The sequence below is a fragment of the Marmota flaviventris genome, chromosome 4 (genome assembly GCF_047511675.1).
Source record: "Marmota flaviventris isolate mMarFla1 chromosome 4, mMarFla1.hap1, whole genome shotgun sequence".
NCBI classification, from domain to species: Eukaryota; Metazoa; Chordata; class Mammalia; order Rodentia; family Sciuridae; genus Marmota; species Marmota flaviventris.
The window spans coordinates 63,236,940-63,253,316 of NC_092501.1; positions in this window are offsets into that span (position 1 = coordinate 63,236,940).

Genomic DNA, 16,377 nt, shown 5'->3' on the forward strand with positions numbered 1-16,377 from the left:
CACAGGCAACAAAAGCAAAAAATGGACAAGTGAGACAATAAACTAAGAAGTGTTTGTACAGTGAAAGAAATAATCAACAAAATGAAAAGACATCCTACAGAATGGGAGAAAATATTTTTTAACCATATATTTAAAAAGGAGTTAATATCCAAAATGTATAAGAAACTCATGCAATGCAATAGTAAAATACAAATAACCCAATTAAAATATGGGCAAAGGACTTAAATAGACAAAGTTCCAAAGACAACCTACAAATTGCTAACAGATATATGAAAAGATGTTCAATAGTATTAATCATAAGGGAAATAAAAAGTCAAAAGAACAATGAGATACCATCTCAAGTCTGTCAGAATGACTTATCAAAAAATTCAAAAGATAACAAGTGTTAGCAAGAATATGGAGAAAAGGAAAACCTTGTTGGTGGGAATATAAATTGGTACCATCACTATGGAAAACAGTATGGAGGTTCCTCAAAACATTAGAAATAGGACTACAAAATGATTCAACAATTCTGTTGGGTGTATGTCCAAAGGAAATTAAGTCAGTACATCATCGAGATATCTGACTCTCATTATTACAGCTTTATTTACAATAGTCAAAATGTGGAAACAACCTAAAACCTGTTGGTGGATGAATGGAAAAGGAAAATGTGATACACATACACACAGTAGACTACTATTCAGCATTTACAAAGGAGATAATCCAATTTGTATCAACATGGATAGATCTTGAGGACATTACACTAAATAAAATAATCCATACCTAGAAAGATAAGTGCTGCATGATATCACTTATAAGTGCAATCTAAAACAGAATTAAGATTTACAGTGGTTTTTAGGGGTTGGAAGGTAGAGAAAAGAGGAATAGGTCAAAGAGTTCAAACCTTCAGCTATGAGATGAATGAGCATTAGAAACCTAATATACAACATGGTGGCTATAGTTAATGTGTATTTGAACAAGAGACTAGATCATAAATGCTCTTACACAAAAAAAAAGATAAATATGTGATGTTAATTAGCTTAATTTGGTAATAATTTCACACTGTATACAAATATTAAAACATCACATAGTACATATAAAATATATGGGATTTTCATTTGCCAAGCATAGTTTAATAGAGCAAGAAAAAATTTTAATTCTAAAATAAACATGATCTCATCTTCTTTCCTGGGGGAAGAAAATGAAAGCTGAAGTTTCTCCTTTGTTCCTGTCCTTTATTCACTAGTTTCTGGTTAAACCTACTATGCTACCTATTCAGTGCATTGTATTACAGAGTAGAGTTATCTTTCTATTTCCCTATCTCCAGTTTCTTCAGTTTTTCTCTTCCTTTTTCAGTCTTTTCACATCACCAATGTCCTTGTTTTAAAAATTGTCTTACTGAACAATTTATTCAATTTCTTAATATTTATTCCAGTGTATATTAGGAACCCATCGTACATTGTTACACTCTATAAAAGTGTTATTTATTGCTCCATTTACTTTTAACCCTCCACAACTTATCATCAGTCTTTAGTACTCTGATTCTTATTCTTCAGAAGTCATTTGGATTTGATGACATTTCAGAGCACCAAATATAAAGACCTTTTATCATCTGCAGTCGCTTTGATATCTCAACGGTTTACTTCTGTTGAACTTCTGTATTGCTGAACTTTATTGGATCTCTTTCTATATGTGTCCTTAATACTTATCAACTCTTAACTTCTATGTTGCTCTCAAGTGTAGGTGTTCTATAAAGTTGAACCTCTGACATTATCTTCTTTTCCTGTTTAAAGAAATTTCCTCCGGGAATTCATGTTTTAATCTCTTAATGTTTAAATTTTCACCTTTGTTTTCTTTTTTTATTTGTTTGTTTTAGATATACATGACAGTAGAATGCACTTTGACATATTAAACATAAATGTAGTACAACTTATTTTAATTTGGATCCCATTACATGGGTTGTCCATGATGTGGAGTTCTACTGTTTGTGTATTCATATCCTGTCTCAAGTCCCCAACTCTCAACAGAAGCCATTGCCCTGTTTCCAACTCTCTAATGAACATGTTTATTTACATTCTTATAATCATTTCTAATTAATCAATTTCTCCTCAAACTGATTCACTTTTCTAATTTTTCCCATTTTACTCTTTAGTAGCAGTAACCTCTTAATTATGTAGTACCATCAAACTTTGTGGTTTTTACCTTTCTGCTATTTAAATTAAACTGTCATCAAAACCATTGAAATGTTAAAATATTTCTTGGTTATGTGACTTTTCCCTGAATTATTAGTAATACTATTATATTGTTATCATTTTAACCAAATTATTGAAATTGCCATGTATTTATGTAGTCTTCCTACTTCCCTTCTTTAATCTGTACTACTATTAAGATCAACACACTAAAACACTTTGTTAATCAGAACTTGGTCACTTACATTGGAAGCCTGTTTAGATGCTATAGTTAATGTTGAGCTACTGAACTTTTTAGCTGCTATATGACAAATTGCAGTTATGTTATGATAATACTCTGCCTGTGTTTCATAAGATGAATGGAATGGAGAGAGTAGAGTTTGGGAGAATATTATAGTCCAAACAAGAAATTATAAGGTATTATAGAGCAGGCAGTATAATTAGGGATAAAAAGGAAACAATGGATTTAATATAGTGATGTTATACTATTATGTTTCTGATATTGTAAAAAAATTACAAAAGGAGAAGTCCTTCAATATGTTGATATTGTGAAAGATAAAATTCTGATATTTATATACTATAAATGTTAATATTACAGCATAGCATCATAAAGCATATGAAGAAAAATGTATACATTTTTCAGTGTATTTTCCAGTGATAAATAGATTATCCTAAGAACATTTTTAAAGCAACATCTTTAGTTGTTGCTATTCCAGATTTCTTAATAAACCAACCTAACTGAAAAACAGCAGTTAGAATATCCTATCTTGAAATATCCTCTGCTAAAACCAGTCAAAATTTGATAGGATTTGGTATTGAGAGAAAAAATCTTGAGAAGAATGGAAAAGAAAGAACTTCTTTATATACAGAACCACTCAAATTTTTTTCTTCTTTGGTTCTGTGCCTTCTATTCAGTGTCTGTTGCATAGAGAATATTCAGGATGTGTTCAAGTGCACAGTCCTCCTTAAGTACCTTGTCATGGGAGAAATAAACTGCACAGGTTGAGAAAGGTTATAAGTATATAATCACAATTAGTTTGTCATATGTTCCAGGTAGATATTGCCTTCTTGATATATCCTTCTAGTATTGAGGGATTGTGTTGTTGTTGTTGTTATTATTAGGTACAAAACTAATTTCCTAAGTTCTTCACGGCTCCCCCCCAAAAAAAAGACCTTTAGTTTTGTACACAGCTCAAAACTGCTCCCCTTAAATGCTGATTTAGTTAGCATTCTCTTAAATATAGCCACAGAAATGTCACAAGGATTTTTATCTCAGCAAAATTAGAGCTTGACTTTTATAATGATGAGTACAATTTAGTTTCCCCCAAGTTCTTTCTAAGCTAAAACAAATGTCTTTAGGACCTCTAAAGCAGCCTCATTGTTTTTTTCTGAACATTCCACAACCCCTTCTCAAATTTTATTGTAGTATCAATGACATACACTAATTAGTATGATAAGAAAGGACACTTTTAACAATCACATTTTCCTTGAAATTTTCTCTGTAATATTTGTATTAGTAAAATAATCATAATACAAACATTTGAAGTTAACTTCCCAGGCTCCAAATTATGCCTGCTCTAAAACATATGATGAGAAAAACTTCAGGGTATGTAGAGGCTTATTACAGAGATTACTCAGTCAATAACACCCACTTAATGATGATCCAAATCTATGTATTCATGGATGTAGAATATATATGTATATATATAAAGTACATTATTGAATAGACTCTCAGTTTTATGTTATAATACAAAGACATTTTCCTTCCCAGCATATCCCCTACCCTGAACTGTTGCTATTATCTTAGAATGCAGATAGATGGAGTTATTTCTGGTTAACTATTCTTAGCAATGGGGGATAGCATCATAAATATTAACTCAGTAGCTATTCATAGGTGTGGTTTCAGTTAGAAAGTAGCAATAGGGAAGGCTATGGAGACAGATGACTTTTACCTTCCACTGTTATTAACAAGGGACTCCAGTGTTGGTACACATAGATGAGACTATTTATTGTTCCTAACTATACTCATGTTTATTGCATAACATTCATAAAGGTTCCAAATGCACTCAGATTGGAATATGTCTTTTACCACTGCCTTTCTTATGTATGAAATTTACCCATTATAGCTAGCAAAGTTGTATGTAAATATGTGTAATAACTATAGAACTATTTCCTCTTGGGGTAGCCTGTTCCATCTAGAATGCTCTGTTTATCTCATTATGTGGAATCAACATTCTCCACTGTGAATGTTTCCTTACTTGTCTTAAGAGACACAGAGAATAGTTAATTTTTCACATGGCAGCCATGATATCTCTTCTGATTCTTTTTTTCTTTCTCTAGGTTAAATATTTCCACATACTACAGCTTTGTTCCAAAGTTATAATGTCCTTGTTGTACTCTAAAATTCCATGTTTTCCTCTTAAAATACAATGTTCAAAACTTATAAGCACCCTATAATGAGAGTGATCTGATAACTATAGAGTAGTTGTATAGCTATCTGAGCTATTTGACTACAAATAAGTACTTTTAAATCAATTACCAGCTTATTCACATTGAAATTTTTCTTTATTATTTTTCATTATATGGCTGTTTGTATGCATAAAGTCCTTCACAAAAACTTTCATTTATTATTCTGCACGATAGTCTTCTTGAAACTTGTATTTCTGAGATGAAAAAAAAATGCTTACAGGTTTCATTTGTACAAATCATGGATGATTTTAAAGCTAATTATGCATAGCATATACAAAGGAAATGGCTGCTGCAGTGTAGTTACATTTTATGTACTCTTTTGGTTACTCTATGATCTCTAAGACTTAAATCAGGACATGTCATAAAGCTTTATAATAAGATTCTCTATTTATGATAAGTGTCATATAACCACAAAGTATCTGTGGATTCACACATTTGTGGGACAGATCATGAGCTAATCTTCCATGGCGTGGAAGGTGTTGACAGTCCATGAAATGTAACAAAGTCTTATTTCAGATATTCACAGAGCAAACCTGACAGCTTTGTATGGATTTAGTTGATGTTTCAGTAGTGATGAAAGAGATTATTTCTTTGGTCTCTCATGTGATACTTCTCTTATGATAGCACAATACTACATTGCATTTAATTTTTCCTCCCCCCAAAATTGTTTTGCAGCTAAAACAGTGATTTGCTTTTTTAAGATATCACAGAAGTTAATTAAACATAACCAAAGAAAGACTAAATCTATAGCAATACTACATGAACAGTAAGCCTATGAAAAAGGTCCAAATATTCCAAGAAACCTGAGTAATACAAAATTCAATTTTATTCCATTATCTTGCAAAAAATGAGCTTTAGAAGCAAACCAAACATATTTAGTTTGTTCTTGCCACATAACTACTTTACTATATTCTATTGCCCTGGATTCTGTTCAATATTATTTCACTATCTCAATTCATGAATCAATCATTCTTTCTAGATCATTTTCTTATTTCTTGTTTGGTAATAGTCAAATGCCCTTGTGGGTGGCGGGGCAAGAAAAGAGAACAAAGCAAAGCAGATGTTACACTCAATACGACTTAAGGGCCCTTAGTAGTCAACTTATCTATTTCTCTTTTAAGGATATCATTATACATGTGACCCAAACATATATTATTTTAGGATATGTATCAGTATATTTTAAATCAAATAAATCTGTCTATGCCACATAAACAAATCAAACATCTAATTTGTAGTTATTTACATTTTCACTATTGTGTATTATAATTATAATGCACCAATACAGTTTTTAAAAGGTAAAAAATAATTAAATAAAATGTAATACATTTTCAGTTGAAACCATACAAGAACTTTGTAAAACAACTCATGATGACTTTGTCCTTTGTCTTTCTTACAAGGAAGCTGAAGCTGTGAATTTACAGTAGTAGATGATACTGCCGTAGTCTGGCTGGGCACAAATAACCGAGCCGCCATAAAGCCTTGTAGGTTCAAACAGCAACTGTTTATTCCCCAACTCTCACTGGCACTGCACACACACTACTCGGGAACACATTCCCCAAACCTCCTCCCCCGCACTCAAAAGTAGCTGGCGCCCAGGCAGATTCCTGGAGCCGCCCTATTCCCAGAGCAGGGTCCATATACAACTCAATCAATCCATCACAGCAATTATATACAGCTTAACTCAAATCATCATCTCACTGGTTCAGTCACTTTTCAACCATTCCCTCCAGCAATATGCCAGGCGTCATTCTGACTTGCCTGTGGCTCTCAACATGATACAAATGTTATTGTTCTCACCTGTGGGTGTGCAGCAAAATCTATACTGGTCCTAATATGATTGACTTCTTTTTCCTGCCACCTCACAAGAAGACTTAATTTGGATATGTTGAATTTCTTTTAGAGGCTCTGTCTTTTCTTTCTCCAAAGGCCTCAATGCCTTTGTCAAGACAGTGGTTTCTAGGGCTCCAGTTGCGGCTCAGTGAGGCTTCTAGCATTCAGGAGGCATTGAGTTTGATCCTCAGCCCCACATAAAAAAAATGAAGGTGTTGTATCCACCCACAATTTAAAAAACTTAAAATAAAAAAGACAATGGTTTCTAAATGAAGTAAAAGGGTAAACTTGTGAAATTGTCTTTGGCATCTGAATTATAATTTCAAATTTATAATTTTCAAATTATATTTCAAATTTCAAAATTATAATTTCAAAGTTTCACCCTTGACCAGATCTGTTTGCTCTCCCTCAGCTCCCCAGACTACAAAGAAAACATCTAAAGCTAAGATGGGTTAAAATCTCTCATTCTTCCTCTCTCTCCCTCTCGCACTCTCTCTTATTTTCTCCCTACCCCCATGCCCTCTCAATAGAAATGGCCCATGGATAGTGAGAGTGGAGAGAGGTTTGCCTTAAAGACAAGAATCAACACATAAAAATAAATAAAAAATAAAGGCATTGTGTCCAACTACAACTAAAAATATGTAAACTCCATTGGTTTAATGTACTTTTAACAAAGAATTTTAGTTCTTTCTGTTGTAAAGCATTAAGTACTAGGATACAGATAAGTAGAAGACATTTATTCAGAAAGTGAACTTGCTCATGAGGAGATAAAAGTCTGTTTGCCATCAGCCTGACACAAATTATCTGCTTTTCATAATTTGGTATATACTACAAACATTTCTTGGTAAGTAACACACACAGTTTTCTGGCATACCAATATCTAGACTAAAAATATACAAAATCATGGTTCCTTCATTCTAGTTCACTCTATTCTTTCATTTTCCTTGTTACTTGTTTGTCTGATAATGCTACTAATACTTTGAATTCTGCATAGAAAGCATGTGCTTTGGAGTATTGATTTAGAAATGAAGGTTTAATTTGGAGGGAAGAAAGAAAAACATTAAAATTTGTATCGAGATATTTGTAAATATTAATATTTCACCTTTTACATTAAAAAGTACAGCTTAGAATAAGGCAACATATAGCAAAGACTATATGAGAGAAAGGAATCATGTGCTGTGTAAGCACAAAAAGGGGAGAAATTTATTTCAGCTAGGGAAATCTATGTGAATAAAAACCTTGTCCTGAGCACTGTAAGTATAATAAACTAAAGTGCCATCAGGTTGCTTCTCCAGGCTCTACATTGTAAAGTGCTGCTGAGTCAACCATTTTAATCTGTAGAGGGATACACAAAAGCATTCATCTTACCCCTAAAAACACTTTGTAAACAATTTTTTTTCATAGATATATCAGAAAAATATTATGTTCTTTTAAAGAACAGGGAAGGATTGAGTGTTTTCTGTGCCATGGCAATTAAACAATGATGAATAGGAAACCAGATATGTAGGCAACTTTGATTTCATGTAATGAAAATATATGTATAGATTATAAAATACCTACATATTATTTTAAAGATTAGTACTAAGTCATCTTTATTTTCTTATTTTATCTAAATATGAGAATCACTCTGATGATGCTATTGTTTGAAAATCTGGGCTTCTTATTGATTGAGGTTTCTGGTTGGTTCTGAATGAGTATCATATCATAAATTTTAGTTTTGAAATAATTACAATTAGAGCTATAGATGTGGTTCAATAATAGAGTAGTTGCCTAACATGTATGAAGCCCTGAGTTTGATTCCTAGGACCTCAATGAATTATTATATAATAGTTTCCTTACAATATAGTCCATGACCATTATATTCAAAGTGAGACAATTTGGTCTCTTGTAGATAAAAGAATAATTTTCTATTTATTAGAACCATGGTAATTTCCACATTAATATCCTCAATATTTCTTTTCTTTGCACATATCCTACAAAAAAAGCCTGGAAAAGAAACTGAACTTGTTTTATAGATTCTGCCTAACATTGTCACAGCATGTGATTTCCCAAACAGATAAGCAAATTACATAGTTACTCTATATTGCTCTGGGGACAAGCACTATGTAATAGAAACATTTTATGTAACTTTTATTGTCAAATATTACTCATACAGCTTTTTTATCGAGACATACATGCATTTGTCTGTCTATATAAGATTTCCAATTATCTCTTTTGTATAATTAAGTTCCATGTGTACAACTTATGAAAAGTCTTTGTATTTCAGTTTAGTACATTATGAAAGCATAATTTATTTTTATAGTAATTCACATGCCATTACCAGGACCATTTACTCTTCCTTTTTCTAGTTATATCTTCTGGACTTTAGCTAGTTGTACGCCATAAAGACATAACTCACACTTTCTCTTTGACCCCAGTGTGAAGTTATAGGTATGAAAAGAAAAATGCAAGTAAATATTTCTAATACACTAATGATTTCCTGTAGCTAAAAATATCTAAATATGAATAATTATAAGGCACACTTTGAGCTATTCTGTTATATGATAATTATCAGGCATATGGGATTATAGGTGGTATAATATGTGTTCTCATAAGATCTTTTTTTTTTACTGATACTTCTGTATAAATTAATACATATACGGCCTTCAAAGCTGAAATGACCCTGTCCCTAGACTGCTAATGTCCTCCTCAGTGTGTATATGTACTCCTTAGCATAGCTAAACATGATAAATCCTTGATGATTAAAGTGATATTTTAAACAATGACAACTAATATGATGAAACTTTCTGAGTTAACCAATTAGTTTTTAAAAAATGACTGAAATGGAATTGGCTTGGGTATCATATAATAATTGCCAGACTGCAGCAGGTAGGTAATCCTTTATTTACTGAAAATTAATAGACATATTCTAAGTACATTATATGTATGAGCACATTTATAGTCATAACAATTCTATGCGTTAGATACTGTTTTATCCACATTTTACAGATGAACACAGTTTAAATGTTTACTCACAGAGCTTGGATTTGAATTGAAATAGCTTGACTTCAGATATAGTCTATATATGTGTGTGTGTGTGTGTTTGTATACACACATATGTACACACACTTTGTTTTGCAATGTAAATAGTCACAAAAAGAGAAAGGAGGAGATGATATATGTGTATGAGCTCAAATCCACTGTTTTCATTTCTAATAAGGGATACTGGGAACAGTTTTACAATTTCTGTAGTTAAAATTTTTCACAAAGAATAGCTTTATGCTTTGCTTACCTTATGAGGAAGAAAAAACAAAAATATACAATAATTTTCAAAGCCAGCATTACATAATTTTTTTTGAATTATGTAATGATGTTCTGATGGTAACTTTTCTTTTTTTCTTTTTGACAGTGACTAATGTGAGACTAGAGATTTGAAGAATAGGTCAAAGGTTAGAAAGTTACATTTCCTGCAACTACAGATTCATCAGACTCAGGGTTTTTTGAAACACATATACTTCTTCTTGAAATAGAATGAATTTCTATTTTATTTTTGTGATGCAAGTATACTCCTATACTCATATATTTTGAATGGCAAAAGGATCCTCCCCCAGATTTTTTTTTTTTTTAGATCAATCTAACTTACAACTTTAACTGTCAATAGACAAAAATTTATAGATACTGTAACCTGGTGGTGTTGTCCGTGGAATTGTCTACAGCAAATTTATGAAAAACTCAGAATGAAAGAAAATGAAAATACCCTTATACTTAGCAAATTGGAATCTTTAGACTTACAAGTAATTCACTTGATGATGTTTACTTAATTACTGTTACACTGTACATGTCAAGAAATTAGCTATCTATCTTTAGAACAATTAATTTTAGGCTATTTGCATATGCACAAGGTAATTAAGGAAAAGAAAACAAAATTGCACTCTGATAATTATCTGTATATTTTCTTTGATATACAAATGTAACTTGATCACATAATCACTTGGAATTTTCTATACATAGGAGAAGCATTAAATTGAAAGTTTTTAAATGCATATAATGTGTATGCTGGCAAACTGACTTCACAAAGCTCTGATTTGTAGTTTCCTAGGCTTTTTGTTATAAATGCTCCCATATACTGATTTAAAGTTACCAATGGTTTAATAACTGGCTCAAAATTTTTCCAAAAATTTGGTAGTAAATCTCATACACAACTGAATACATGCTCATGTGCCTTAGTTGCTTAGTTCCAACGATGATGAATGTAGTAGATTGACTGTATTAATGGCCCCAGTTCTTCATACCTCATATATCCACATATACATTTGATGCCAAGTAAAATTGTAGTTTCTTCCTACTGATTTCTGCATTCAGCCAAGTGACTTGCTTTGACCAATGGGATGTTAGCATTTGCAACAAAAATGAAAGGTTGAAAGAGATCTTCTATATTTTTCCTCTTTCTCTTAAACTTCTACAATTGCTGTATGCACATGCCTGGAAAAGCAGAGTCAAATTGCTCCTGTCATTATAATACCATTTGCAATTAACTAATCCCAAGACCGTGTAACCAGGATCAGGAAATCTACCTGATCTACTGTTGAATACAGATGCATGAGCAAACCCAGTTTAACTCATACAAGCCAAGCCAAATAGGGCAAGCTACACAGATATGTAATGTAAACACATTTTTTAAAAAGTATTTGTTAAAAGTTTTGAGGTTGTTCATTATGAAGGATTATTTTGTCAATAGATAACTGATACAATGATATTATTCTTTGGCAAGCTTTAATTAGGATAAAAAGAATTTATACAGAAGGCAATGTGATTTGTAAGAAGGAGCTTTGGAATCAGTCAAGTCTGGATTTGAATCCAGTATCTACTACTTCCTGAGAAATTTATGTAACTCCTTTGTGCCTAAGTTTTATCATTTAAGAATTGTGGACAATTTGCCTTATAGTTATATAAGGATGGAGATATATATATATATATATATATATATATATATATATATATATATATATATATATATAGTTTTATATATGTAACTTTGTATGATAATATGTGCAGTATTCAATTGTGTATATATGCATTTGTGTGTGTATGTGTGTCTGTGCATGTGTCAGTAATTAAGAATAAAAATCTGGAATTAGATGTCCAGGAATTGATTCCCAGCTGCCCCATTTTAATATTTGAAATCACTTGGAATTATTATTTTGCACATAGGGCCCATATTAGAGGAGCTACCTATACTGGAATTTGATAAAAATAAAGCACCTGTCACACATAGGAATTCGTTAAATATAAGTATTATGTAACATAGCTATTCATTTACTAAGGAAAAGCAGACTTGATATTCTGGTAAAGTGAGCTCCCTTAATTATTGTTTAATGCTATCAGAGATTACCTGAGAGAAGAGCTAAGTGGTCAGCTAGGTAAAGGCAGTATTTGTAGGAGACCATTTAATCTCCACAAAATGGGCACATTAAATCATTCTTACAACTTCTAAGAAGAACCTTAAAATTTCAACTTGAAAGCCCTTAGTATAAATTTGGGTAGTCTGTTTAAATTGCTGGCAGGGATAGGATTTTTTTTTGCCTTCCTATCCAGCATACTCAGGCAAGTTAGCTGTTCTGTTCGCAGATAATCTAAAGAAATTGAGAAATATTCATCAAAACCTTGGCTTATATGTCAGGATAAAGTCTTCTTAAATAAGATGAAAAAATATTCAGAAAGCAAGTCAAAAAGAAAAAAAAGTTCCAGGAAATAAAAAGCAATCAAAACCAGTGCCAAGAGGTTAACATGGAGTGGAACCTGCCCCGGTTAACATGGAGTAGAACCTGTACAGAAAAAGGAATAGAAATTCAGCACAGTTAATTGCAAATCTGTTCATGCTGTAGGTGACTGAACATTCCTTATTTCACAGGCCTAGAAGATAGGGGAGGTCATGGTCAGTAATTGGTGTTTACAGTCAAGATATCATTTCTTGAAGGAAGATATGCCCTACTTTTAATGGGTGACTTAATATCAGGCCTGAGTAACTTAGTAGACTTTTATATTTTGACATTATGGCCTACAAAATCATCTAAACATTTTTTGTTGTCAGTAGAATACTCCATTCAGCTCAATTTGGCTCACAAAAGCCAAATGTTAAATTTTCAGGAACTTTGCAATCCAGTTGCTATCAATATAACCATTACTAAAAATTAAATTACATAACAAAGAAATAAAATTGTAAGTACTTAATGCATCATTTTTAATTTATTTTACTCTCCTGTATGGTTTTTGAGGTTATTTACATCTATTTTATCTATGTGGAGAAAATACCATACAATAGTGTGCTGTTATTCATTACTTTCAAACTCTGTGTTCAGTGATGCCATGGTGGAAGCTTGAAATTTGCCATAATGGCAAATCCATTAGCTAATGCTACAACTCAGAAAGCCCCCTGACCTATAGCTAGTTGTTAAGCCTTTATCACTCTATTACTGCAAAACTAATAAACTCTATCCTACTGCAAATCCTATACCTTAGTACTCCCACTTGAATTTCCATTTGTAGGTCTTCAGATATATATTTAAAACATGATTTCCCAGTAGTTGGTGTTAATAGTGATTCACATTGCCTAATAATCTGTCTTAAGCATCTCAATTCATTAAATTGCCCATTTTATTTTCTATTAAATTTGGAGAGATACTTTTTACTCTTAGTTTGGAAAAACTAATCAATCAAGCTGTCATTTTTTACTTACCTGTACTTTTACTATCTCTATTCTGAGAAATTTTACTTTTTTAATATTTATTTTTTAAATAAAAAAAAAAAAGAACAGCAGTTTCAGGCTATGCCTTGCTCTGAGTTATTCTATTTTATAAGAAGGAGTTTGCCCTGAGCTACACCATTTTCAGTGCAAGTGTTAAAGCAGAATGATTCAGCAATTTGTCTGGATAGATTACCTACAGAATCTAGCAAAAAGAATAATCCCCAGCTGCACAGCATAATCTAAGGTGCATGCTGATAAAGAAATTAATTGTGCTAATAAAAATTGCCACCTGTGAATTTATCAAATTACATCAGAGACACAGGTTGCATGAATGTATCAGACTCATGTCAAAGCCAAGTGTATCAATGAGCCCAACTACTTAAGCAGCTGAGCAGGAAGACAACAAATTTAAGGCCATCCTGGGCAACTTTGTGAGATCTTGTCTAAAAATTTAAAAAATTTAGCCAGGTGTGGTGGTGCACATCTGTAATCCCAGCAGCTTGGGAGCCTGAGGCAGGAGAATTGAGAGTTCAAAGCCAGCCTCAACAACAGTGAGGCACAAAAAAAAAAAAAAATATTTATTTTTTAGTTGTAGTTCCACATAATACCTTTATTTATATGTGGTGCTGAGAATCAAACCCAGGGCCTCACACATGATAGGCGAGCACTCTACTGCTGAGCCACAACCCCAGCCCTGAAATTTTACTTTTTAATACCTCTTTATAAAATCTATTTTTGATCACTAAGTTATTTCTTCTCAATTTTTTTCTGGTCCATCCACATTTCAACCTATCTGTGTGAAAAGAGGCCACTTTGAGAGAGGAGTATTGGGGATGAAAACCACTTTGGAAACCAAGGTGAGATCTAAATTTAACCAGAAAGTATGAGAAGAAAATAAAAATAATAAGGGGTGGCAAGATAGCCCAGTTGGTAAGGGCACAGGCTCTGAAGGAAGGCTTTTGCATTCTAAATTCTAGCTCTGCTAATTACTATTGTGTAACTTTTAATGTTGCTTGACCTCTTGGTTCATTATTTTCCATCTCTATCATATGGGAATAATAACTGGATCCATTTCATATGGTTGTTGTACAATAAAGGAGTCAATGCCTACAATAAAACATTGCCTGGTGCATGGTAGGTATTATGCTAGGATTTTTAATTATTCCCTATGTAAGTCAAAAATAGGGATTTTTCTCCCAAAACAGCAGGTGGATCTTCAATTTGTTACAAACTTTCAGTCAAGACTTTGTTTAGTTAAAAATATTTAAAGTAGCTTATACTTAGAATATTTATTCTATTGAAAAACTTTAAACTTTGGGGCAAGTGTTCCAAACTAATATTCCTCACTTTTTAATTATATTCTTATTGCATGAGCTGTTGTAGTTGAAACAAATAGACATAACAAGAAAATTCATTCAATCTATCCGAGTGTTCTATATAACAAATCAATTGTGGAGTGACCTACTTGGATCTTTAAGAGAGCTAACTAAATGACATCCTGTGTGAACAGGTGGCCATTTGGCCATGTGTAGACAGAGCCCTTGGGACAACTACTTGTGATCAAAACCCAAAATGGGACGTTTGACTTGTCCTAAAGTGTGTAATACTGATATTTTTAAATATGATTAAAGAACTGTGAATTTTTATTTAATAATTATTGTAGAATTAAATATATATGATCCCAATAGAGATGACCCTATTTTTAAAACATTTCTCTACTATCTAGTGACTCAGAAGTAATTATGGGTGAGAAAATTTGATTTGAGGTTTTATATGCAAGCAAAGTTTAAAAACATAAAAAATTGTATAAAGCAAAAGATAATTTGGTGGTATTTTATGAATAAATAAAGACAATGGCCATGTACTACTTATTTTTGTCATAGGCTATTAATAAAATCATTGGCTACAATTATAATGTTTTTATTATCTTCTTATTTAAAGGTTATAATTATTCATATGGCTTGGGTGTATGTATACACACACACGTTCCTAGCTAGTATGTTTCCCTCAGAGTCAAATTATGGGTATTTTCTATTTTCTCACTAAATTCATGAATCTCACACGTTGTTACTCCAATCACATTATTACCATCTGACCAAATTTAGGAATAAAAATACTAGGCTAACTCATTACTATTACTGGTTTATAATGATAATGAAAGATTTTTATCCTGCCATGAAATTTCAGCTTTTCATGTTAAGGAGAAAAATACTTTGGGTAATGAAATCTATAGATAAGAAAAAGCACACTTAATCAATTAGTTTGGATTGGATATACAAGTTCAGGCAACACCATACCTGTGGATGACATAACATAGTTAATTGTATCACTTACATGGAGTCTCTCTATCTGGAGTCTCTTGTACCAGGCATTTAGCAGATAGAATTAAGAAAATTATTCAGTTTTTTCACAATTTGATTCTTGTTTGTTTCTTATCCCCTATGAAATAGTCACTTGAGTGCAATGGGAAAATTATATATGAATAAGTTATAGAATGTGACAAAGGCTCCCCCAAATCAAAGTTACCTGCTAAAGTTTAATGTAGAATTTTGTTTTCCTTGACAATTGAATGGATTTCTTATGAATCACAACTTAATATTTATATCCAGAACTTAGTCTGGTGTGGGTACATGTGCATGTGTGCATTCTAAATGGTATGTTAGGTATTTTATAGTAGCTGATTGATCTTTTCATGTGAAAGGTTGAGTATGCATATGATATCAGAGATTGCTGATATTCTAGGAATACATACTCTAGGACTAGGCAAAATCCTGCCTTTTCTCCCCCATTTTCATCCTTTTTGTCTTATTTTTTGCATCTTATTTTCTGTCTGCAAACTCTGTCCTGTCATTATCACAGAGGATTTATGTACATGGCTGATTCAGGAAATGTATACATAGATTTGTGATATGTATGCCCATCTGCCATATCAGACTGGATTTTTCTGAAGATATGTTGCCTGTACACAAGAGGGATTTTGATGCCTCAGTTTATGTCTCATTGACAATGATGAACCCAGTGCCCTAGTTAACATCACCTTAGATAGATGCAATAACTACCAGATTATTGCATCAATAAAGACAAAAAGTAAAACAACAAAATTTAAAGAGGGGAAAGAACTCAAGTCTACATTGAATAGATTGCTGCTTCTCATTTCCCCCATATTTTCCTTGCCCCCATCTTTTT